Here is a 26,299-nt window from a genome sequence, read left to right as displayed (position 1 = left end):
GGACTGTACAGAAGAAATCCTCCTTTCTGAAAGGATGTTGGATGGAACAGGCTTGGTGGAGAGACAGGAGAGGGGTTGGGGGAGATGAGGACTAAGCAAAATGCAGATTTTACTCAGAAATGGAAAGATGCAGAGATACTGCTCTGACACTGAAGAAACACTGGTTGGAGAAGCAGCAGAGGGGACAAGCCAGCTCTTGTTAAAGGTCTCTGCCTCTTTGTAGAGGTGATAATTTGGAAGATCAGAGCCTGGCAGCAAAGCCTGTCTGGATGAGAGTGAGAGCATGTCTTCCTTCCCCTTTAAAGAGCAAAGGGAGCCACAGAGCAACCATATGGATTTGCAGCAGAGTTTGCCAACACCTTCTGCTTTTTTGAGGGCCAGATCCAATAAAGGACATAGTTAGGCACAGTTTTGCCTTCTTTTTAAGTGCCTGAAATGAGCTACATGCTTTAGAAGGTGGATCTAAAATCTCAGTGCTGAAACAGGAAACGTGCTGAATGCTAAAAACCGTGTATTCCCAATTAAGGTTGTAGAAAGTCCAAAGACCACTCCTGAAGGGTTTTTCTTTGAACACCTACACAAGGTTCCATCCTCTCGCTTGCAGGTGTTCCAGCTGTGGAGAAGGGTTCCCCAGGGAAGGAAGAGCTGCAATCCCATCTGTCAGACTGGGCAGGGATGTACAAGGCAAAAAGCGGGGTGAAGACACCAGCCCTGCTGCACAGTGCAGGAGCTGGGGAATCGCTGAGCCCTCACAAAGACCAAACTTCTGTGAGCCATGCGGGGAAAGGGAGCTGTGCCTTCTGATCTGTGCTCCACGAGCCATTTGTTCATATTACTTTAGATACCGAGTTAAAAGCCATATCATTCCGCTGATGGAGAGAAAGGGAGTCCCAAAGTCCAACTCCCTTTTACCAATACTGTTGTTGGGAGTTGTGAGGAATCTGCAGTTATTCCACAGAAGCTGCACTGCAACAAAGCAAACTGTGCAACCCATTTATCATGGACTGCTCCCAGTTCCTATCTTAAGTGAGAGGGAAGTCAATTAACAAATGGAAACACAACCAAAGCACACTCATCTCATCTTGAGATCACAGGATGTCAGTAGAACCGTGCAATAGCAGCAGGAGCTTTTCCTGGATGTGGTTTTGGAACACATAGGAGAAAGTGCTAAAGCTGAAATGCCAACCTTGAAAAGGGACCATTACCTTTATAGTGAGATCTGCCTGCTTTCACAGCTCGATCACCAACATTTTCCAGCTTCGTGGATTTGTCGACCCAACAAATGTGAAGGACAGAAATATTAGCTTTACAAATCAGGATAAAAGTGACACACACTGAAAGCCAAAGCTGGTTAATGAGAAAGGATTTTCGAAATGTCACTCATCTCATTTCCCACATTTCGTTTATTTCCAAGAATTGGTATCTCTTTTCTTTCCATGAAAAGTCCATTTTCAACTAAACTTCTTTCAATTTACTTCTAACCAAATAATAATTAGTTTTCAAATTAAATTAATTTAATTTATTAGTCAAATTACAACTCAGCAAAAAGGAAACCACAGATATATTTATAACTTATTTTATGTTTATTATCGCTAACAAGGTTTGAGGAGAAATGATCTCCTGACAAAGCTGTTAAGAAGGCAGACATGATCACAGACTGTAATGTAATGGAAAGGGCGCAGCAGAAAAGTCAGACACTCATCTTCTGGGAGTCAGATTGAAATCCTAGTGGAGGTAGGAGGGAGATAGAGCCAGTCTTGCCATAGCATTGATGATTATTCATCCCACTTTCAAAAAAATGCAGTAGATGTGAAGGTTAGTGCTGTGTTTCGTTGGGTTTTAAGAGGCAAATGTCCAGAGCCACCGTGCAAATATGGGAAAATAAAGGCAAAATAAAGCTTTTTTCAGGCAAAAGCTTCCAACTGGGCCCCAGTTGATGAAGCTGTCTTTGCAGCACAGTGGTTTCCCCACACCCTGCCCTCCCCTGTCTGCTCAGCACCCACCTGCATGTGAGAGATGACCTGAAAGCAGTCACCTGCTGAATGGTGCAGGGTCACCCACTGCTGAGCACGTTCCTAGGCACCGAGGTCTAAGCAGAGCTGTCTACAGGGAGAAATTCAAGCAGCCCGAAGGCTTCCCCCAATCTGACCACTACACAGGGGCACAAAGTACTGGGTACTAAGTGTGAAATGGACCAAAGAAACCGAATGAAATCCGAATGGAAATCAAAGAAAAGTAAGCTTGGATTGAGCCTGATTTGGCGGAGCTCAGATGATTTGAGTGACAAAATAACCATGAGCACAGGAGCTCAGCCTTGCTGCCAGCTGTGGGTGCACAGACAGAAGGCTGTGGGCTTTTGGGAGATGCTCGCCAGCTCCATGGGAGCACTGGGAATTGGTGGGGGCTTGGGGAGCAGCAGGGCATGGGATGGGGTTGTGGGGCGGGCTGATTGAGCTCAGCCTGTCCTTATCCCCACTGTTCTCTTGTGTGACTTGTGCTCTGCCATTCTGGCTGCAGCTCTGCCAGCTATTGCGCAGCCTCATCTTTTTCCAGTCTCAGCTCTTGCCTGCTAATGTGTTTCAGGCACAGAAATTTCATTAAAGCTGCACTGATGTCCACAGGCTTTAGCCATGGACTTCATCGTTAAGTGGGTTTTATTTCAGCCAGTATTCAAATTACCCTCTGGTCTTAGGTGGGGGAAGGAGGCGTGCAAAAAAGGGAAAAGAAGCAAAAAACCCACCCCTTCCCATCCATTGCAAGCTGCCATCAAATAGTCATTGCTGTCCTAATGAAAACAGATGCACAGAGATAAAAATGAACCAGTAAGGACCACATTTCAGTAATGCTGTGACAGTGCTTAACACTGCCAGGGACGAGAGAGGATCAGCGATGCTGCCTCGGAAATGCAGCTCATCTCAGCCTGCTCTCCTCACTGCCTTCACCCCGGGTGCTGACCTTAATGTTTCAGTTAATTGGAGGCATTTGGAAACGGAGTTCTCTCGTTTAGCTTTGTGGAAGGTTTTAATGTGGGGATTATTTAGCCATTAGCTCAGGCTCTCGGTTTTTCTGGATTAGGATTCCAACAAGCTACTTATCCTCGGTGACACGGATGGGCCTGAGTGGCAGAGCCTCCAGCTGGAGCCAAGCATATTTCTCATTTGGGGATGTGACTGAGTATTTTTTCCATCTCCTGGCCTTTGTTCAGCCCCGCAGAGCCAAAAAGCAACCTGTAATACCCATCAGTGCCCACATCCTCCTAGAAGGGGAACTCAGAAAGAAAGTTTGCACTGCCTGAATACAGCTGGAAGAAGCTTTTGTTCCTGCAGTGACAGAAAAATCCTTCCAAGCAAACCCAGTAAGAATCCTAAAACTTCTGGTGAATCTACAGTTTGTACCATATAGTGACATCAGATGTGTGCATCAGCTTATTCTTAGTTTGCTTTGAGAACCAACTCTTCCCTTTTCCAGAGTCTGCCCTGCAGTGTGAAGTCAAGGGAGGATGCTGCTGGGTTTGGGGGGTTGTGGTTCTGCTGGGGCAGAGCTCTTTCACATGGGAAAGGAATGCAAGTAGTACCTTTAGAAACAGCAGCAGGCTCAGTGGGTCACCCCAGATGGTCAGGGCAGCCTGGATGCTGGGAAACCTGAATCTCCACGGTTCCTCTTTGTGTGGCTGCTCCTGATCTGCTCCCACAAGAAATGGTGTTGGTAACAGCCACACAGTAACGCTGAACACTGTTGGAAAGACTCCTTAAATCTTCTCTACATCTTATTATTGCTATTTTGAATCTAAATCCAATCATGCTTATGAAAACAGTCGTGGGCAAGAAAATCTTTTCCTTCTATAGTAGGAGGCCAACATCAGGGCCCTTCGGCTGCCTCCACAGGGCTCTATGGATTCACAGCGCGGAGGGCTGTGGGTGACAAGGAGTGCCTTGTTTGAAGCTGATCAGAGCAGCACGCTGCAAAAGGAGCATCCATCATCTTTTCTTTACCCTGAGCCACTGCTGGATGAATCAATCAAATCAAAACATTTTCTGTGTTTTTTTTTTTTTTTTTAATTTTATTTTTATTATTTTTTTAGGATTTTTGGAAGCAATTTCTTTCCCTCTAAAGTACTTCCATTTAGAAAGGGAATTTGTAAAACTGAAGAAACTCCTGTAGGTTTGTAACAGAAACAATTTTTTCTTCTGAGAGGACATACATTTGGCAATCCATGCAGCTCATCTGCGAGAGACAGAAGCTCCCTAAACATCCAGCCCAAAATTCCTCCAAAACACAGACAGCCTTTAACCACTGAATTCGTTTTGTTCCTCATTAGGATAATTCCAGTTGCTTTTGCTCAGGTGCTCATGCAGCCTGCAGGTGGGCTCAGCTGGGTGCTGTAAACAGGAGCTGCACTGTGGCTGCTCTCCTTGCTGCAGGCGTGTGACCATGGGATCCTCATCTTGTTTTGCTACCGGTCTGGCTGTGAAGATGAGGGCATTTGCTAGCTGCTGCTGGCTCTGGCATTGCTTTTTTCTGTCTCTCTGCTTAAGCTTTTAAATGTAGTAGCAATGACCCCCTGTGTATCAGGCTGGAGGGACAGCTCTAGGACTGCACTGAGCTACAGCCGCAGAGTTCTGGCAGGGAGGAGAAGGCAGATCCCTCTCATCTGCTCTGCAGAGCACCCAATGAAGAGCAAAGAGCCAAAGATATATATATCTCCTGTTGTCTCTTACCAGGCAAAAGGCTTTACTCATTATAACTTGATGTCTGGGCCAGTTTAGTGTCTGATATTTAGAGTTTATTATCAGATCATATGAGCTGAGGGCTGCCTGCTGCTAATTTACAAGCTAAAACAAGTCACTGGAGTTCCCTAACATCCATCTTGTCTCTGCAGCTAGCTGGTGGCAGCCACGTCCCTGCAGTGCTGCTCAGAGGTGCTGCTGTGCAATGGAAAAACAATGTAGGGTCAGGGTGCTGGGTTGCATGTGCACAGGGTTCATTGGGCACTTTGGGAAGATGAGGCAACCCCTCCATGAGGGACAGCAGCTGGGATGTCCCCAGGGCATAGGAAGCAGAGGACCTGCAGTATCTGCCTGGAGACCAGCAAATGCAATCCCTCAGGTTGCTGCAGATGCCTGTCATTTAAATGATGACTGACCTTTTGCTGTAGTCCTTCTATTATTGTTGACTCTCGTCAGGGCTCCCTCCTCGCACAGCACAGCCTTCCTCTGTTCAACCCCATCATGATTTAGCCCATCTGATACTTCTCAACCAGCGTAAGCCGTTGTCTGCACGCATAGGCTATGTTAGCATTGATTCTTCCACTTGCCAAAGCAGAGAACAGATTTTGCTTGAGCTGTTTCCCCTTCACAGAGCTCCCTTTTCACAGGCTTTTTGCAGTGAAAGGAGAGGAGGGACGTGGCAGAGAGGGAGGAAGAGGAGTAAAGAAAGGCATAGCTGTGCTTAATGTTGATGGGAAAGTGTCAGGTTCTCCAGAACTCTGTCTAATGTGACCTACTTCAATCATCTTGAGAGAGCTATTTGTCTTCAACAGATCTTTTTGGAGTAAAACAAACTGATTTCAAGTAGCTGCAGGACAGAAACCTGACTTTCAGCAGAGGCTCTGGCTGCTGCTCCTTGCTTACCTGGGAAGGGAGGAACCTGAAATCCTTGTACCAATGTCCTCCCTTCAGCATCGCTCAGCGCTGGGTGACGCACACTGGGACAGTGGAAGCAAAGTGAGGCAAAGGTCAGCAGGATGCTGGGCAGCGAGGTGTGCTCTGCATGCATGTGGTAGATGTGACTGTAGTCAGGCAGTGCTGCAGGGAAGGCTCTCTGCATGCCTTCTCCTTTGTGTGTCCCCTCAGCTGGACGAACTGCATGGGATGGCATTCTGCTTGGTCTGCGTGGAGGTCATTAAGAAGACAGGCTGCTAGGGAGCAAACAGGCAGCAGCAGGCTAGAAATGCATGGCCCTTACAGATACCTCCTGCACAGTTGCTGAAGCTTTGAAATCAATAGGTTATGTGTGCATGAAGGGCTCGTCTGTATAGGGCCTATATAGGGTCTGTATAGGGTCTGCCTGGTGACCTCACATCTTTTCCCAGACTGAGAACCTGTGCAGCCCCTGGCCTGGATCACGAATTGCTTTTCTTGTGTTTTCAGACGAGGAGCCAGAGTGCTCTGGAGGCCTGGGTTCAGCTGAGATTTTAGCAGGGTTGCTGTCTTTCTGTCCTGTCATCTTAAAACATGGGGTGGGGGAAGTGTTTTTACCTTACCCACAGTTCTGGGGAGATGTGAAGGCCACCCAGGGTTTTTGCTTTGGTGAGGAATGGTGCTGGGCTTCCAGAACCCAAGGAAGAATCCAGATGCCCTTCAGTAAGATGAAGCTTGTGCAGATGTCCTAGAGACAGCAGGATGCGTGTCCCTCCAGCTGCCAAGTCATTTTGTCAGTGCCCTGCCCAGAGATTTGTCTTAGCCTTTTAATATTTCTGCTTAATGGTTTGTTACCCTTCTTCCTCCCTCCCTCTCTCTTTTTTTTTTCCCTCCTTTCCCGGAGCACTTTGATGTGCTTTCTGAATATAGCTACATGAAGTAAATAGTAATACCAGACTGATAAATGAGCGATGTATTAGACCCTTGTATTAGCTCAGGCTAGTAATTTAGCCTGATGCAGGAGATGTTTGCATTCATTATATTCATGCACCAACAGACAGCAGCTATCCCAGCAAGCTGACACGTGTGGGCAGTGCCCTTCCCATAAAGCACCCCTGTGGCAGACCACACAGTCACTTCCTATTTGTCTAACCTCGGGGCACGCCGGGTGAGCTGGTGTAAGCGAAACCTTTTAAGAGGGAAAGAATGGGAAATGAAATATTTATTTTTTGTTTTTACTCGCTGGTGGTGAAAGGATATTGATGTGGTGTAGATGGAACATTAAAATCAGAATTATGCCGGGGAATAAAAAAAAAAGAAAAAGAAAAAAGCCAGGCATAAATTAGCAGTGTTTGCTTCCTCTGTGGTTGAAGAGTTAGCATTACGCCAGCACCATATAACATGCCGGAGATGTGTTTGGGGGGCAGCTGGGCCATAAATCACAGGGAGCATTTAAGCCGACAAGAAGAAAGGGCACCTGGAGATGGATGGCTGTCCGATGGATGGCCGTCCGAGGGGCCGTCATAAACAAGTCATGGGATGTGGCAGCAGGAGGGGGAATGGGATGTGAGACTGCAGCCTGGGCTCTGCAGGCAGGGCCGGACGCTCGGGGTCAGTCATAGGGGAAGCTGACCTGAAGAGGCACCGTTCTGAGATGTGTGGGCCGTGGGATGGCAATCCTTTTTTCCCACGCTTCAAGATTTCTAAATTACTTTGCCTTTTTTTCACCCCTGAGAAACAGCAAAATGTTGTAGTATTCATTTTCTACTAAAAAGGTCAAGTTTTCGATTCTGCTTTCTCCTTCTGATAAGAGCTAGTCAGAAAACCCAAGACCTTACATACTTCCTACAGGATATCTTCATCGGATCTGAGGTATCTATACAAAATCCTTTGCCAAAAATGCTCAGTGATAAGTTCCTTACCTCCTGTTTCCTCCTGTTAAAACATAACGACAATCTGTGATCTTAAAGAGTGCTAAATTTACCCTAACGAGGAGAGGTGCATTTCTTAACCTTCCCCCCTCCATGTCCCCTGCCCGCAGCCACTGCTGTGACTCTGAGCTCTGCTCAAGGAGCCCTGTTGACTTTACAGGGATTATTTTAAGGAACAATGTCGTGAAACCACTCTCAGCTTCCCGTCCCCTGGAAATCACAGTTCAAATGTGCCTGCAGTCAAGGGAGAAAGTTGTGGTGTGACAGCAGCTCTTTTCAGTGTTTCACTGCGCTGGATAAACTGCCACAGAAAGGTTAGTGATTTTCTTGGCATGGTCACCACACTCTTTCTCACATTGGCAATAACAAGGAGACAACAAGGGCATTTGCTCTTTAGTGAAGTGCTCCAGTAATGCTTTTTAGAAAGAGGACCTGGAAAAGATTGTGCTTGGGATCAATACACAGAGCTGGGGTCAGGGCTGGGGTAACACTGGGGGATGGAGAAGGCATCAAGGAGAAGGGATTGAAAGGCGTGGGGAGATGGTTCTTCAGAAGATAAGAGGGCTCACTGCAGGGACTGCGTGGGTTTGCTGGGTAGCAGTGGGTTGAGGACAGGGGCTGTTATTAGTTCATCTTATAGAGAATCTTTACCCTGGCAGCCTGCGACCTTGAGGATGTTCCTCCCACACAGCGGCCCCTGCGGAAAGGCAGATGCAGGGAAAGTGCTCCGAAATGGGCAGCTATCAGAGCGAGGGAGCTACCTTAGTGAGGGATGTGCTGCATCTCGAGAGGGCCCTGGCTCTCTGCAGAGAGAAACTGCTTGCGAGGGTGATTAATTCATCAGCAAAACATTAATTATCCTAATGACTCCATTCATTAACCTCTGAAGGGAGAGGAACTGGCCCCTCTCCATCTCCAGAGAAATTTAGCCCCTTCCAGCTTCAGCTCTGGAGTTTCGGGTGCAGAAAACTAGTTCAGGTATACGAAGCTGTTAAAAATGGGGCAACGTGGGGGGCAAATATCCTGCAGGCAAAATCATACATGGGGCTGAAATCCCACACAGGCTCCAGTGCGACATCATTGGTGCTAGTGGGATTTTAACCTCCCCAAACCAATAGGTCTGCACATCACTCTTGCAGCACAGTTGTTCTTGCAGAAAAATTGTAATTGAGATTCCCCAATTTTGTGCAACCAAGAAAATATCTTGTCTTTTGACCAACAGAATATGTGGCTAAATCCCACTGGGATTGCAGATAAGAGTTGGAATGACCTACTGGAGAAACATAGACTTAAATGTGTATGTGAATATTCCTTTGACAAAGAATGTTACAAAAGCAGTTCACGTGTGTGAAATTGACCCCGTAGTCCCCCTGTGTTTGTCAAAGCTTGCATCTGGGAGACAAAAACAGCCATGAGGATTGAAAAAGGATGGCAGCTGCTCTTCTTTAGTGGGGTGGAGGTTCTGCTCCTGCTGCTGGTTTGTTACCAGCTAGCCCTGCTCCCACTCCATGTCTCCGTTTTCTTCCATGCGAGCTGCTTTACCATCTATTAATTAGAAGTGCTGCACGAGAGCTGAAAAATAACATTATTTCTGGGATGCAACACACCTCTGCCCTAGGGAAATATAGTGACTGCTGCTGAGGAGCCCTGTGCTGGTTAAATAAAACTTCATGATCTGCTCAAGTCATGAACAAATGCAGTTTACAACTCACAGGGACCTTAGCAGTGCATTTTCCATTGGGGTTAATGCTTCACACCCCGGTTTCCCCTTAGCTCTGTATATCTGCATGTAGGTATAAGAGCCTTTCTCACTGTGTTGACTGCCAGCATCCCCTGCCCTGTCCACATGCTGAGTTGTGGAGCTGTGACATATCTATCCTAAATGCTGGATCCTGAGCTGGTCCCATCCTGGTTTCCAGATCCTTTCCAGAAGCCCTAGCAGAGCCATTCCAGAGTTCGATAATTTCATTTTTAAAAAGCTTTCAATTTCTTTTGACAGGACTGGAGTGTTTAAAGATGGCAAAGTGAAGGAGATAAATAGATTATTGATCGGACAGGCTTGTAATTCCATAGTGAATTGGATTTAGCTCCTTCACTGAGATCAGGTCTCTGCCATAAATCTCCCAAGGAATCAATAGGATGGAGTGCGCCTGGTGAGGAGGCCTTCTGTTTGTTGCCATGGCCACAGGTAGGGGCTGCAAGCGAGCGTCCTAGTGCAGGGAGGGCAGCAGCTGGCAGCCAGGCATCTGCTGGGCTGTCCTGAGCAAGGGGTGGATGTGACCGCATGGGGCTGTGGAGGCATTGCACACACGGCTGCGTTTGTCATCCTGAGGTAAGGCCGTGTGCAGCCATCACTGTGATGACACAAGGCAGGAGATACACCATCAGGACACACGTTGGGCTCTGCATCGCGGTGTGCTCGAGTCCCAGCTGACGCCAAGCTGGAGGCGGCTTCAGAGCTGGGCTGGGCAAAGACTCAGATGGACCGCGATTAGAAATGCAGGGGGAGCTGCCAGCAGCAACAAATGCCAAAACCCAAACTTCTGCTAACTCCCTGATCTAGCTAACAGTGCCAGGGAATAGAACTAGCTGCAGCCTCTTCTGTCTCTATAGGGTTTGTGTGCTGTGACTGTGCACCCGGCACCAGCACTCAGTTTGTGGTTGCCCAGAACTCTGTGTCAGCAAGTGGCTTGGTGCATGGAACCACAGCAGTGCCAGGGCTCAGAGCTGAAGCCTGAAGAGTCTGCTGAAGCCTTAGTGGTCTGTTTTCTTGGGTTGGTTGCAGGTCTGGCTCGAAAGTTAGTGGATATCTAGATTGAGAATGCATCAGAGTGCAATTTAGTGTGTTTCTGCGATGGTATGCAGCTCAATCTAATTGTCCTTCTGCATTCTGTTCATCTTCACCTTCCTCAGAATCTGTAAACTCAGAACAGAGATATAACCATGGCTTCCCTAAAATTATTCGTTATTCAAGTTAAATAGATGTCTGAGATTAATGCTTATTGATGTGAATGCTGTGGGAACATGCAATATCCACCTTCCACACTGAGTTTTGCTCAAGTCAAGTTTACCCCATCCCTCAGCTCCCTATCAGGCCCTCTTTACTTGCACAGTTGAACTCTTCAGGTTCAGCAGCATTTCCCTGAAGTTCAGCTCTTTGCAGAACCCCTGGAGCCCCAGGCCTTGGCAGTGTGTGCTGGGGGCATTCCAAAGCCAGGCTTCACTGGGAGATCTCCATTGCTTCCTGCTTCCAGCTGCACTGGCAAGACACAAGGTAGCTTTTTTCTATTTCATTCTCCTTCTGGTGCTGGCCGTACCCCAAAAGGCAGAGAGGCAACGAGAGGGATAGGAGTAGGAAAGCAGCTAAGTTTTTCCACTCTTGAAAAAAGAATCTATGGTCCTCAAGGTTGGATCTGATGTTGAGAAAGTGTGCAAGGGATATCCGCTCACCTTGCTACTGTGTGTTAATTAAGAGACATTTTACTTAGACCCACTGGAAAAAAAGCCTTGTTGGTTTCCCATCGTCCATGGAAAACACACAGACTGCTTCTTTTTTTTTTTTTTCTGTTAGTTTCAAGTAAAAGAAAAAAACCAAAAAAATTGTCATGAAGATCATTTGGGGGATTGAAAAATGGGGAGCTACCCAAATCAAAGTGCCTGGCAGCTTAGGCTGGACATTGAATTGATTTTGACTTTAGAACAAGTGCAAGCTGGGAAGAGATTTCTAGGAGAGCAGCTCTGTTTGTAAACTTTTTATCTCATCAGAAAAGCTACAACTGATGAATCACATTTTCTATCGAGAAAACTTTCAGGAAACATAAGCTGCTCAAGCAAAACTCATCTTGTCTGACCATTCCCAGAAGTGAGTGATGCAGAAGAATCTGAGCTACCTATAGATGTGAATGCAAGCCCAGTCCAATTTTCTCATTGCGTACAAATCACAGAGCTGCTGTATGCCATAATCCAGGCAGTCATTGCTTCCAGCTCTTTTAGCTCACCCGGCAGAAAGTCCTGTTTGCATCTGTCACATTCAGACCTTGCTGAGGGGAATGGCTGGAATCAGTTGGATTACAGACTCCCTCTGCTTTCTGGTGGATCAGAAGAGATGACCTCCAGATCTGAGTGGCTCCTACTTGGAGTTGGTCATGGGTTATGCTGTTATCATTGGCTTTAGAAAGCCTTTTTCTAGCCCAGATTCCCATATCAGCAGTAACAAGAAGCAGTGGGAACAGGCCAGAGGCTGGCTGGGAGCTGGTGCCTTCCAGAAGCCAATGGGTGAAGCCTGAAAGGAGCCAGCTGGGATCTTCTGCTTGCTGTGGGCACGGTAGGTGGAGACTGGGATGCTCTGAAGCAGAAATGATGGCATCCATCACATCTACTGATTCAGAATGGGCACTGAGTGATGTCACTGGGAACCATCCCAGTGCCCTTCCAGGCTTAAAAACCTTTTGTGATGACTGAAGGGGCCAGTGAGGAGGGCTGCCAGCCTGGCTTCCTTTCCCCAGGATAAAGGGACAAGCCATCCCAATGCCCCATCTGCACCTGAGCGCTCGGATCCCATGCTGTGCCTCAACGCAGGAGGCAAAGCAAACCCTTCCCACTAAGGAGACAAGCTTCCCTGCACTGCCACAGTCCCTCACCTCCTTTACATGTCTTCTTTTGTCAGGAACTGTTGCAACATTTTGTGGGCTGCTTTCTCCCTTGCTCGCCAGAGCTTTGAAAATGTCACCCACCTAACAGGGAGTGGCACTGGAAACAAACCCATGTGTTTTCTGTCCATTCAGACATCAGATGTGACACGGAGAGATGAACCAGCTACCAGGAACCTGCTCAGTGTGCATGGTGCTGCTCTGCTCTGCTGTTTGTCTGACTCTGTCTGTCTGCTACACATCATTAGCTGCTCTTGTTCCAAGGCTGCTCCTCTTTGTGCTGTCTTGATGCTGTGGATGCATTATTTTTCCTTGGAAATGTGCGAGTACGTATGAAGAATCTCAAATATGATTCAAGCAAATGCCTGGTTCCTGGCCTCACTTTGGACATCTCTTACCACAGGTGTGCAGATGTGAGTATGGGGGCTCACAAGATCTGCTTCTTCCCTTGAAAGCCTGAGATGTGCTGAGTTGTGATGTCTGGAGAGCCGCCCCTGTGACATGGGTTTCTCTCCTTTCCTGCCTGCTACAAGGGAAGCAAACGCAGCCTGAACTGTTATCTCTGTGCATGCTGTTGTAGCTCGAGGGACTCTGCCCTTGCTCTGAAAGGTATTTAATGTCTACAAGGAAGATACAGTCAAAACAATTCTCTTTCACCAAAGTGAAACACAGCAGAAAAAGGAGCGAGGAGGAGTGAGAGCAGGCTGGCAGTGCTCAGCTGAGCACTGTGCTCCTCCTGAGCTGGAGTGAAGACTGCTCAGGGCAGCCTTTACTGCTGGTTCTGCTCAAGAGGCTGAACTCATGCCCTTCTGAGGATGGCATAGCTGGAATGGGATCAGGAAGCACGTTTCAGAGGGGCTGTTTGTAGGCTAGCGGTGGTTCTGGCATCTGCTTTCGCTCCTTCTCAAGGAAATCCCACCTACTGTTTTCATACTTCCTGCTGTACATGGGAGCAAAACTTTCTTCATCTGCAGGAGCTACAGTGGGGCTCCTTCCACTATAACCCATCCATGTAGCTTAGAGCAGGAATAGGACAAGGGCAAAATGTGAGTGTGGAAAGCCCAGCTCTGAGATGTAGCAATCAATTGTCCAAAGGTATTGGAAGCTTCATTGCAATGGAAGGCTCATCCATCTCTCTCTCAACAATTGACACCTGATGTCTTGGGCTTGATCCCTGTTCTGTGCCTAGAATACAGCTGCATGTGTGTATAAGAATCATTAGGTCAGAGCCTGAAGCAGTGATTGAACACCTGGTGAAGGGATGTAGCCAGCCCTGGGAGCACAGGTGGGAGCAATTCACCCATTGGAAGGGGAGGACCCAAGGTGCACCCTTCCCCAACCTCATTTCAGGGCTGGCAGCTGTAAGAGTAGCATCTCTATTTGGAGAATGCCTTCTTTGGAGTGCTCGATGAGGTTTGATCTTCAGAAAGGGGTAAGTGGTTCCTTCTTTGTTACCAGGATGTGATTGCTGCTTTTCTTGGGTGATCCAAAAGTAGTCTAATATCTTCTGCCTTCTGTCTTTACACTGTGGAACAGCTGCTTCAATCAAAGCTCCTTCCTCCTGTGTCCTGCTCCTGTATTTTATCATCTGATTTTATCTCCAAATTGAGATAAAATATTTCAACTTCCACAACATATGAAACTCCACAAAACGTCTGTTCCCGCTAATCAAGATAAAGGATCTTAAACCCCTCAATAAAGGTGGAACAGCATTTTGAATCTTCAGGTGTTCAAAGCTTTCCCTTGAGAAAATAATGTAAAACATTCTATTCCTTGCTTTTATTATACCATTATTTCAAATAGATAAATGTCCTCTGGAAGAGGAGGAATACTTGAAAATATGTATTTTAGCCAGGAGTAGGGAACTTGCTTTGAGCTGAAGAACACTTTAGGGAAACTGAGGAAGGCAGAAGCCACGCTACTTGCTCAAAGGCACAGAATTTGGACCTGTGGTTAAAATTTATGAGAATGTAATTCCTGGAACACCCCACACAGAAGCTTTTGTTCCTTATACTCTGTATGAGTCCTTCAGGGTATGGGAATAATCTCTATGGTGATTATTTGTGATACCTCAGCGGTGACCCCAGTCCCACAGGCTTTTTCCTTAGCTATTTAATTGCTTGCCTATCCCAGCCTGGGAGCCTGCACGAAGTGCCCTGAGATGCATTGACTCAAGGAGGAGCTGTTTCCCTGTAAATGAGAGCAGGACCCGTTCTTTTTAGATGCTGATGGATCACTTCAGCTTCAGTATTCATGGTCTGGGCACGTGCCAAGTTAGGTGTGCAAATCTGCCCCATTTGTGGGGCATCGTCTTCTGTTATCTCAGAAGGTAACTCAGATTAAGAAGTGAGGAAAGAACAGGGCTGTCTGGAGACCCTGTGGTGTCCACAAGCAGGCACTGTGTGGATCCAGGCAGAAGCACCAATAGGGCACCAGTCTTCCCAGCCCCACTTTCCATCTGAAGATGCCCTGGAGGTGCTGGAAGGTGCTGGTTCCTATCCTTTCCCCCTAGCTTTGCATGCAGCACCATGACCCATCTGGCCACTATCCAGAGCTGAGAGCTGGGATTCCCAATTTCAACCTGAATCCACCTCACCTGCCTTTAAATAGAACAGGACTTGGAGGGAGACTGGAACTGGAACGGAGCTCCTTCTGCACTCGGGGCAGTGGGGTCGATGAAGAAGCAGCTGAGGGTGAAATCAATTAATTCATTCATTACAGAACTGCTGCAGTCACAAAGATATTTCAGTTGTGCTTGCTGGGGGGTCCTCATGAGAGAGACATCTCATTTTCACTGCAGTCCCCAAGGGTGGGTCAGAGTCACACAGTTTCATTCCTGCTGAGTACAGAGTAATACGAATGTTCCGGGGGCAATGGAGCCTCTTGCTGCTTGGAGGAGGCGATACTTTGAGTGAGATCAGACCCTACTTCAATCAAAGATTAGTGATAGGAGAAAACAGAGAACTGGGGAGGGAAGGGATGGTGAATGTTATTTTCAAGGCTTGCAGAATGAGGAAATGAGACTGGGAGTGTATTTCCCACGGGCAGATCAGGCACCTCTTGTTGGGAGGGATCTGTGCCGTGGCTTGGTGCTCACAGTGAAGTCTTCTGAGCCACTTCATTAGGACTCTGCTAGAAAGCATTGTAGCCTTCCGCCCAACCTCATTGTGGTGGCCAGACCAACACATCCCACAGCTGTAGTTCTGTCTCTGCCCACTGTGTGTACTGCACCCTCTGCTTTGCTCTGCTTTGTCTTGTGAGCAAAGCTCAATGCATTTGCATATAAATTCAGGTCATATAAATTCAGACAGGTCTGATCACTGAATGGCTCTTGTTGCAAGATGCAGTGCTTTTTTTTTTTCCATGTACCTTTGTACCTCAAATTGGAGAGCGGAATGTTGGTTGCTTAATTGCAGTGGTGATTTCAAACCCTTTGCTCCTTCCAGGGAGATTTTCAAGAGTCCTACAATCAGTATCTCAAAGCCTTCTGAAGATATAACCATTCATTGCAGCGCTTGGCTGGGTAATGTTTCAGAGAAAAAAATGTCATCCTGTCTGAATACACCATGTTAGCAAGAGAGGAAATGTACCTATCGACAGATGAACAGACAAAAAGACCCTGCAATGCTTGAAAAATAACTGGGACTTCTCAATCATTTCTATCTACCTGACAGCAAAGTTCACCTGCGAAGCAAGGGCAGAGTCTAAACAGCTACAGCATAATTTGAAAAACACTGATGGGAGTGGGGCTGTGGAGTAAGAACACCAAAGTGCTGATGGATCTGGTGAGTTCCTGTTCTGTATTGATGACAGGGACTGCACAAACAGACCTTCCTGGGCTGGCTTAAAATCTCATGAGAAGCACTGTATCACAGGAGCAATAGGCTGAAATTCATGGAAGTTTCAGCACAGGAGCAGAGCAATCAGTGCATTTCCTCGCTTGTCTTTGCAAGCAGAGATTGCTCATAAAATGGAACAGGCCTTCTCAGCTTTAAGGAAACAACAATGTGTGGAAACGTTATTTTATTTCTTACAGTTCTATGTAGAAACTGTGAGGTGAATGATGTGAAACTTCCCTAGCAGTTTGTTTAATTAGGGGTAGTCAGGGTGGAAGAACGTAGGGCTACAGGGGGTGGATGCCTGTTGTAGGGGGCTGACTGCTCCTTAGCAGCATCGTGGCCCTGTTTCAGATGGTGCATGTGCTGAGGGGTGTTGTGTGACCACACCTGGAAAAGTGCTTGTGTTTCTGAATTGTGAGAAGAAGAGTAAGTGTAAGGACTTGCTTACAGTCTGTCAAGAGCTGAAATTTTCATGTTTCCATGTCCCACATTCAATGTCTCTTTTTTCCCCCCTTTTTTTTCAAAGCTCTGGTACCTATAGGGATTTTTTTTTTCTTCCATCCCCATTTTCAGTCCTCAACCAGGATCCAAAAGTGCTACAAATACTTCTAAGGGATGTCTGCATAACCAATTGCCCGATTTCACAGACTTCAATGGCAGCTAGTGGAATTTGCACATTTGTCTCTGTCTGCCACCCTGCAAACCAGACACAGCAAATAACAATGACAGGAAGCAAAGTGCCCCAAACAAACCCTTTGTTATAGAGGGGACTGAAGAGGGCTATTTTTTTACTATTCTAAATTTTTCTTCAGTTTCAGAAACTTCTTTATGTAACTACTTGCTGCTGACAGAGCAGAGGACATCAGAAGTATGACACAGCTAATTTTAGGACCGAGATGAATAACTCTTTAATGACATGTATCTTTACATATAAATCCCAGATGGCCACCTGCACAGTCCACCAAATTTACAGTATTCAGCAAGACAACTTAGTGGGGGGTGGGGGGAGGGGGAAATAAAACCCCAACCCAAGGAGAATGCACTATTCAAAGTTCTCTTTGGCCCAGTTTCCTCAGCTACTCGGGCGTTGTGTCTCTGTAATGGCAAAAGCAGAGCCCCTTTTTGTCCCTTCCTAATTTTCCTGCTCAAAAAGCAGCCCTGAGCTCGGTCTGACTTGTACTGACCTGTATCTGGCACAGCTGATGGCTCAGTCATTTCTGGTGGTGCACCACTAGCCCAGAAAGGTTTTTGCTCTGTTAAAACTGGTGGGACCCACAGTCCATGCTATCAGCATCTCATCCCTAGCTTGGCAGCCAGTGGGACAGCTGAGGCTGTCAGTGTCACTTACCAGGCACTGATCCTTCTCTGGGTAGCACCGTTCTTCCAGGCTTGTTTCTCCTGTTACAACAAAAGAGGAAGCCTTTTGTAAGCAGTTTGGATAGTTTGTCCTACCCTGTAGAAGTAGGAGCAAGGGCAAGGCGGGAGACTGACTATGCAACAGCTTGTTATGGGTTATGCTTGTAGCATTTCCCATTGCAAAACTGCTTTTAATGATCTGGGCCTGTGTTGTCCTTCTGAAAGTCTGCTGCAGGTTAGATTTTGCATGAGTAGTTTCAGATAAAGTGAAGCAGAGTTGCACACCCACTGCCACCACAGAGATCACTCTCATGTTCTATGCATTGTAATGAGAAAATCACCTATGATAAAAATAGCGTGAGGTGATGTCATTTAAAATTATCATAATGCATCTGGAAAGAAAAACCATTGGGGATACTGGGTGATCTTAAATCTGAGACTTTTTTTTTTTAATCCCAGATTTAGTAATTGTAACCTGCTTCTATACAGTAATGAGGGCATGATTTGTTTTACAGAAGTCTGGTTCTGTTCTGAAAGGTGCACAGATATGTGAGCTGTGCATAGAGTGATAGAATTGTTTGGGTTGGAAGGGGCCTCTAAAGGTTGGGTTGGATGTGGTCTGATTCCCCTGCAATGAATGGAGGCCACTTCATGTCACCAACCTGTACTGGTACAGCTTCGTGCTGTGTCAGGGCTGCATTTCTCTCCTCTTCAAGCTGAAAGTGGAAGCAGCCACCAGAAGATGTCATCCCCCTTAATACTGCCCAAATGGAACAGAAGGACTCTGAGAAATGAGGACAGCAGATCCAGGAGATTCGTATCATCCTCATGCTGCTAATACTGCAGCTCCTTTAAGATGGTAACATTTCATTGCTAGGAGATAACCTGAGCTGGTAACTGTGCAGCATCTTTTCATACAGACTAGCTGGGGCCATTCCAATTGAGTATAACAAATGACATAAGGAACAATATAAGCAGTGCTATAAATAATAATGCTGCAATTCCATTGATGGCTTATGGTGGCATTATAAATGATCGGAGTGAAGTCAGGAGGTCTCTTCACACCACCAGAGCCTCATGCTGGAATTATAGATCTAATTTAAGTGCGTTTTGGGGGTAAATTATTTATTAAAGTGTAAAGCTTATGGAGATAAATGTTCAAGTAGTCAGACTCCTGGACTAGGTGAGCATTGCTGGTCCTAATAATTACAGGTAGAATTTGCCCTTGGGCAGAAGGGCTAGATGAAGTTTTTAGCAACATTTCAGATATCCAGAAGCCCTGGAGGACACTTCTTGGCACAAGGGTGCAATCCGTAACCTTGCAATGAAATGGCCTGCTTGTATGAGCAGTCAGTTCTTAACACCAATTTCTCATACATCCATTGCAGTCATTAAGCTGGTGTTAGGAGATGGAGGACAGAGAAGCCTTTCTCAGGCTGATGGAAAAAAAAAAACATGGGTCTTACAACTGTTGTTTTAAGTCTGTGTTTTGGCCCTGAAATGAAGTCCTGGTGCTGTTTTCATCTCTCGCACGTGTTTCATTCTAATTTTAGCCAGAACTTGTCAGCATTACCAAACCAGGGGAGCAATCGTGGGGCTGTGGTGAAATTCTCTCAGCCACAGATTTCTTAGTGACCTCAGAGAGCCTGGATGTGGCCGCAGAGCCCAGAAGACCAAGCTCAGGCTCTACCTGGTACTGCCTCCCTGAAGTCCGCTTTTAGGATGGGAAGCAGAGGAAGGCTGAGCTCATGATCTCTGCGAGGATGCATTTTCTGGAGTTTTCTGTAGCATAAAAAATTGTCCGTGGAGCAGGAGTCTCAAGACAGTCTTGCTCCACTGGGCTGCAGTAGGGATAAATACATTAAGATGAGGTATTAAGATACAGCGGTAATTAGGAGCCATATAAGTAACTTAGATATAAAATGAAACTACTAATAATGCATAAATGCAAAGCCTTAAGAGGTTTGCTTCGTATAAAGCACCCAGCCATTTGGTGGCTTAGCTCAATTCTCTGAAGCTGCAAATTCAGGCTGAAAATCTTATGAGGATATGCTCTTTCAGTGAGATTCTTTTTTTTCCTCCTTGTCATATTTAAAATATCGCTGAGGCCAACTTTTTGTCTACAGGCAGTGTTTTTTTCATTGCTTCCAGCCAGACTAGAAAATGTTGGAAGGCAGGGAAAATATATTTAAGATGTGAACTTAGCAGACTTGGGGGAAGATCCTGATTAAGGCACTGTATGTATAGGCCAGACCAGGGAGATGAAGATGGAATCAGTATTCCTGCCACTAATTCACTCTGTAACCTTGTGTCTGTCGCTAAGCTTTTTTTGTGCTCTATTTTCCTTGTCAGTAAAATGAGTATTATAATAGTTACCTTCCTGATAAGGGTTTCAGTTAATCAATTTCTAAAGCCCTTAAGTACAGAGAGAAGCAAGATAGCATATCAACGAAGTCTAGCTTTCATCTGTGCCTCAATATTCTCTGTGCTGCGTTGTCTGTAACTGAACAGGACCCGATCCATATAAACCAGAAACTCTCCTATTGACTTTGATGAATAAATAGTATTTTTTTTTGCAAATAATACCCGCATGCTTTTTGTCACAGGCAGAATTTGCTCCTCTTTAAAATGTGTTTGAAAAGCAAATCAAAAAGGTTTCAGGTGGGCTGGTAGAATTAAACTCCCCTGATGACTGAATTGCTTGCACAGTTTGCCTGTGCTGTTCTTTGTAGCAACTTGAGTTGGTTTTTCTGCCACCGGTGGTAGTGATAGACGGAAAAAGCACTGCGCTTATTTTTCCCCTCAAAATTCTGAATTCTAGCCAAGGAAAAAGGCGAAGGAAATAATGAACTTCTGACAGGCATTTCTCAAACAATAGAATACTAAATCATGGTTTGGGAATGAAGATCCTTTCTTACAAGGACCGACTAAGGAGCTTAGCTTTTTTTAGCCGAGCAAAACTGAAGGCTGAAAAAAGAGGAGGTGATTGTTGCACGTAAGTAGATTGGGGCATAACAGCAGGGAAGAAAAAGAGCTATTAAATCTAAAGGACAATGCTGAAACAAGAACAAATGGGTATAAACAGACCATTAATAAATTGAGGCTGGTAATTAGAAGAATATGTCTAAATATCCGAAGAGCTGGATTATAGATAGTCTTTCAGGGGAAACAGGCGCAGGCAGGTGAAGGAATCCAACTGCATTTCAGATGGAGCTGTACATGGCAACCTTGGCTTGGGTGGAGGAGTGGACCCAAATCCAGCTCTGTACGTTTTGCTTGGAGAAGTCAATTGATTTTTAACATTTCCTCGAGTTTACTCCATCTCTAGGAAAACAGAGGGGATAACCACTTTTCTCCCAAGTTGCTTTCTACCTATATCATGGCTGGATTCTAAATGGAGAAGCTATCGCATCACCATTTTATCAGAGATACCTTCTAGTCCTTGTTTGCTCCACAGCCAAGTGCTTTTATTGTCTTCCCTCTTTTCTCCACAGTTGCTGTCCAACCCTTATCTCCTCCTGTCTTGCACCCCTAAACCATTTCAAACCTACCATTTCTCAAGTAAAGATATACAGCTGCAGCTCATGGTTACAAGCTACAGGTAGAGCAGCTTGTACTTAAGATGGCATTGTTTCCTTTCTTACTGACCCTGTTCAATTTGGGCAGCAATGGCTTTCTCTGCAACAGTTCCCAAACTGAGTCCTAACAGCTCAGTGCTTTAATTAATAATTTAAGTGATTTGCATTCCCTGAAGTGCATCCAAACAGATTTATTACAAGCATTTGCAACCTGTTCTTCTAAAGCACTTCTCTGATGTCTGTTCTTCATTAGAGCTCACCACCCAAGTTGGTTAGAGTGGTAGTATGAAGGTAAGTGCTATTTCTTGAAGCTTGTCTTGGGAGCTGAGCCAATTAGGACAGGCTGATGTTAGGGTCTGTGTGCTCATTGCTCATTCAGGTGGATGAATGTTCAGGGAGAAGTGAAAGAAGGAGAACAAAACCCTCACACCGAAACACCTGGGGAAGGGGGAGGAAGATTCTAATTGCTCCTACTTCTGGTCTTTCTTTTAATGAGAAGGGTGGTGTGCTGTGTCATGAGCTATTGCCCACTAGTAGGGTAGTGCCTTCTATTTACTTATCTTTCTCTGCCACACTGTCCTATGCTCATCCCTTTGGACACACAACTCTTACCCCTCTCCTTGGACCACTGGCGGAGCTATTCCTGCTCTGTCCTAGGTTGTATTCCATGTAGCTGTCCTCCACTCTCCTTCACACCAAGCTGAATCCTGCACGTGTCTGACCAATCTCACCTGGCCCTCAGCATGCAAGTTTTGCTACATTGCTGGAAAATCCTAAGTCTTTTATTTATGACTTGTTTTAAGAAAGCATCAAGAACTACACCTAGATGTAAGCCTCAGAGACTGTGTCGTCTGAGTAAACAAGAAAAGCGTTTTTATAGCTATTGGGAGCTGCAGCACAAAGTCAAAGTGACTTTATCCAAGGTATGGGAGAAGTTCATAAAGGAGCTGATACTCCAGACTGTCTGCACTGTGCGTTAAGCTTAAAGCTGTCCTTCCTTCTCAATTTGAGGACTAGGTCTGAATTGCTGCGGTTTACTGCGTCTGCCTTAGCACTGCGTAACTCAGATTGCCCTTTTGTGCTTGGTCCTACTCTGCCCTTCACTTCTGCTTTGAAATTTCCTTGGCTCCTTGCACATCTGTCTGTATTTTTGATATTCCTCTACTTTTTTTTGAGGCACCTGCCTGCTCTGTCCTTTTGTATTTAAATGCACACTGCTCACTTTAAGCAGTGAATCAATCCCCCATTCCAGTATGCTGTGTGGGAATCTCTTGCAGTGAGGGCTGCAGCTTCACCCCTAACCTGTGAATTCTCTCTTGCTATGGGCATTGAGCTCTGGTCCCTCAGCCACTACAAGAAGAAGGTTTCAGCCTCATTTTTCACTGGTAGTGACTGGAATGACCAATCTGCCGCCTGCTGGGGAGCGAAAGGTCAGGCCAGGTCCATTCTGTGGCCACTTGTTTTTCTCCACAGTGACCAATTTCAGACAGTAATAGAAGCATCAATAATGTCTCTGTCTTCCCTGACTGCTTTTTTCTCCCTCCCCTATTGATTGAAATATTGCAGCTTCCATTTGTTAGCTCAGCCCCTCTGAGGCAGGCTGAGGTGTTCACTTGCAGCACATGTCCTCCCCATGAGCAGGATGTGAGAGCTGAACTAATTTGGGATTGTGGAGGTGTTGACTGCAGACTGCAACTTGTAGTCTCCTTGGCTCCTGTTCTCTTGTGGCTGAGGCCAGAGTTCTCAGGACCCTGGGGCTTTACCTGGCAGCCAGACCTCTGCAAGATGCTTGAACACAACAGATGGAAGAGAATCTCAAAGGGCTTCTTGCTGTCCAGCTCAGTGGGCTTGCAGCTCCTGCTGCCACAGCTGTGGAGGAAGCTGAGAGCAAGAAGAGCTTAAGGACAGGGGCTGTGGGACACACGTGTCCTCAGAGCCCTGCTCAGCAGTGTGTGGAGCATGACCAGCAGAAATGCAGTGGGAGCACAGGTGCTGCCTTCCTTGTTCCCACCTGCCCAGCCTGATTCACCATCAGGGAGCTTGTGCAGGGCAGGCAGACCCAAAGGAATCCTTTGCTTTCTTGTCTGTCACTAAACACTGCTGCAGTCTTGTGTACCTTTTTATCCCTTGAGTGCAAGCAGAAAATACCCGTTAGAGGGCTTCATTACAAGTCACACTTCTTCCCTGTGGCTGGGTCAGTGCTAACAGAGCATCCTCAGCTATGAATCTTGTCTGTCGGGCTGCAGGGCTTGCTTTTCTCAGGGTAAATTAAAGTTCAGAGCTGAGTGTCTAGTTTAGTGGTCTCCCCAGTCTGGGACTTGTGTGCTGAGCTCTCGCCCTGAGCTTGTCCTTGTTCTTCGTGTAGGGAAAGGCCGCGAGGAGATGGGAGGTGGTGATGTGCTCCATCTCCTCAAGTTTCAGCAGACCCAATTTCTCACTGTTCTTTCCAAGTTCTGCAGCATCTCAGCCTTCAAAATGATGCAGAGCACCTGATAGCATCCCCCACAGGCGCTGTAGCCTAATCATAGCCTTCTGTGGTGTTTAATTGTTGTCTTGATCATGTTTGGGGTGGGTGGATGAAATGATGCTGATGGCTTCTGAACTTCTGCTCTGCAGACCATATGCACATATACAGCCCATCAGAGTCCAGAACACAGCTAGCACCCCCAATTTCTTCTGACAACTGGAACTTGATGGAATTTGGTTGTTTTAAACAAATCTGTTTCTGTGAGCACATGCTTCTGACTGAAAGGGTTTTGTAGTTGAGAGTTAATTGATATTCAAGGGAGATTATTCAGTGGTAATGCATTCATAAGCAATGTCACTGTTTGTTTGAAAAATTAAAACATTAATTTAAATTAAACTGTAAACAAGAGGAAGGCATCTTGCATGGGTAGGAACTGAGAAGGCAATGCAGAGTGTCTTCTGATTGGAGTAATGTTATGGCTCTAACTGTCTGGGACTGACATGCTTTAAAATGAGGAGGATTGAGAATGCTTTGGGCCGTGTTTTCTAGCTTTTTGCAGCATCTTGTCTCTTCATTAGGAGGAGATGATGGTTCAGTGATCACCTGAGACTTTCAAAACATCTGTCGATTCTCCTCTCCATCAGCCTTCCCTTACGGCTGTGGATTGCTCTCATTGGGGCATTACACCATCTGAGCCCACAGGGTGATGGCATTCCTACCCCATGAAGTGCTTGCTGGAATTGGAATCAATCCTTTTAGGCTAGAAGAAAAAAAATGCAATGGATCATTTGCACAATACTACCTCTGTCACTTCCAGCAGGAAAGGCTTTTTGAGTAGAGAGTAGCATTTTCTGAGATGTTTCTCTTTACTAAAGATCCCTCCTTTATAGACAGATGAAATGGCTTGTAGCCCCATTTCAATAAGGGTCAATAAGGCAGGCTGCAGCAGCTAGGGCAATCACCTGTACCTTGGATGACCTGGGTTCAAGTTTCTGTACTGCTGTAGGACTTCTCTGCAGCTTCAGGTGCCACCTCTTCTGTCCCCACATCAATTCTTTCTTGTGGCACAGGGCTATCAATGCTTCCTTGCTTCACGAGATTTCCAGAATAGAAGTGCAGGAACTGTGTGGTAACAAGGATTATCTAAATAATGTACTTAGATGGGTAAGCATGATTATTTCCCATATCTTTTATGACAAAAATGTTTCCAGGAGCCGTCATATACATCGCATAAGCCAGAAGCAGGAGGGAAATAATTCCCTGTCCTCAGCTGTTTTGTTGTTTGTTTGTTTGTTTGTTTTCTGTGTGGCCACAGCATTTCTTTTGGGGAGGAGGGTGGTTATTTTATCCTTTCTTACACGTTGATATGTAGGGTACCTTTTGCATGAGTTCATCACGCTGTGCCCAATAATATTAGCGAGTGAATTGTAGAAAGTTCTTTATGGCAAAGGAAAATCGAATTTCCTCTCAGAGATTATTGGCAATAGAAAAGTCAGAACAATGTTAATCCTGTCCAGTACAGACAATTCCCAGTAGCTTCAACACATTAGTCTTCTGTTTTTCAGAAGTTTATCTTTGGCTCCCAGTGGGTTGCAGTAAACTTGATTTGGCAGAATGTGATCCCTGACATTTCTTCTAACAGTCTCTGTATCAGATGGGAATGCCACTTTTTTTTTCCTTAAATTGTGAGACAATGAGATTGTTTCTTAAAATGAACATGAAAACTTGAGATGTCTAAATCAGATTTCAGTATATGGGAAAACGTCATGGTTTTTTTTCTTCTGGACAGAATAAAAGAAGTAGAACTGCTAGGTTCTATCTTTGTACCTAGCAGTGAATGAGCAATAGTGAGTTGGATCCTTTCATGCCTCAGTTTCCCAGTGTTTTAAGGAAATCTATAATTCTAAAGCAAGATATGACTTATCTCGGAAAAGCTATATTCTATTACGGCTTATTTAACCATTAAAATCATTTCAAAAGCAAATCATTTAAAGCTGATAGAAAGAAATACTTTTCTTACATAGCGTATAATTAGCATGTGGCACTCAATGCCACAGACATTACTGAAGCCAAGAGCTTTGGAGGATTCGAGGAAGGATTAGACATTCATCGGAATAATGAGAAATTCTATTAGAGAAAATAAAAAATGCATGAGATGGAGAAATTCACGTGTCAGGGCATAAAGCAAGCGCTCAGTGATGAAGGCTGGGGGAACATCATCCCCATGGGCAGGGGGCCGTGGGGTGGTGCATGCCATGAGGTGGGTGCCGGGCTGCCCGAGCCTCAGCCTGTCCTGGTGAGGTGAGCTGCGCCTACATGGGAAAGAGCAAACCAAAGCTCACCTGTGGAGCAGCACTGCTCAGCTGTAGCGGCCTGGCAGCCCGTGACTTTGACAGCTTGTGCTGTTTTCTCCTGTTTGGAACTCTCCAGGTTTTTTTTTTTAAACCTGCCCCATCTCTGTGTAATCTCAGGGAAAAACAGCAAAAAAAGCCGCACCAGTGAATTACACAAAATCCCTCTGCTGATTTGTGGTCTTCCCCGTTCATGGAATCACAGGGTTGGAAGAGACCTCAAGGGTCGTGAATCTCCAGTCTCCATCCGTTTTCATAGAATCACAGAATTGTTCGGGTTGGAAGAGAACCTTAAAGGCCATCTGGTCCCACTCCCTGCAGTGAACAGGGACACCCACAGCTCCATCAGTGCTCAGAGCCCCAACACTCTGACCTTGGCTTTGTGCTGGGATGGGCCATCTCCACCTCTAGGCAGTCTGTGCCACTGCCTCACCACCCTTATCATTAAAGAAAAAAACAAAACCAAACCTTTTTCCTTACATCCCATCT

General features: G+C 45.9%; 1 long non-coding RNA gene across 2 annotated transcripts; it reads left to right on the top strand.

Moving 5' to 3' along the window:
• Positions 1 to 13,578: 13,578 nt before the first annotated feature.
• Positions 13,579 to 18,385, top strand: LOC122184356. Of its 2 annotated transcripts, none has more exons than XR_006180538.1 (3): positions 13,579 to 13,651; positions 15,666 to 16,004; positions 18,131 to 18,385. It is a non-coding gene; the product is annotated as an uncharacterized LOC122184356 (long non-coding RNA). The 2 variants fall into 2 exon arrangements; XR_006180537.1 differs by lacking the exon at positions 18,131 to 18,385 and adding an exon at positions 16,871 to 16,938.
• The last annotated feature ends 7,914 nt before the right edge of the window (positions 18,386 to 26,299 follow it).

Source organism: Lagopus leucura, unplaced genomic scaffold, assembly GCF_019238085.1.
Source record: "Lagopus leucura isolate 7727_CA_CO unplaced genomic scaffold, USGS_WTPT01 Super-Scaffold_100022, whole genome shotgun sequence".
Classification (NCBI taxonomy): Eukaryota; Metazoa; Chordata; class Aves; order Galliformes; family Phasianidae; genus Lagopus; species Lagopus leucura.
This window is presented reverse-complemented; position numbering and strand designations above follow the sequence as displayed.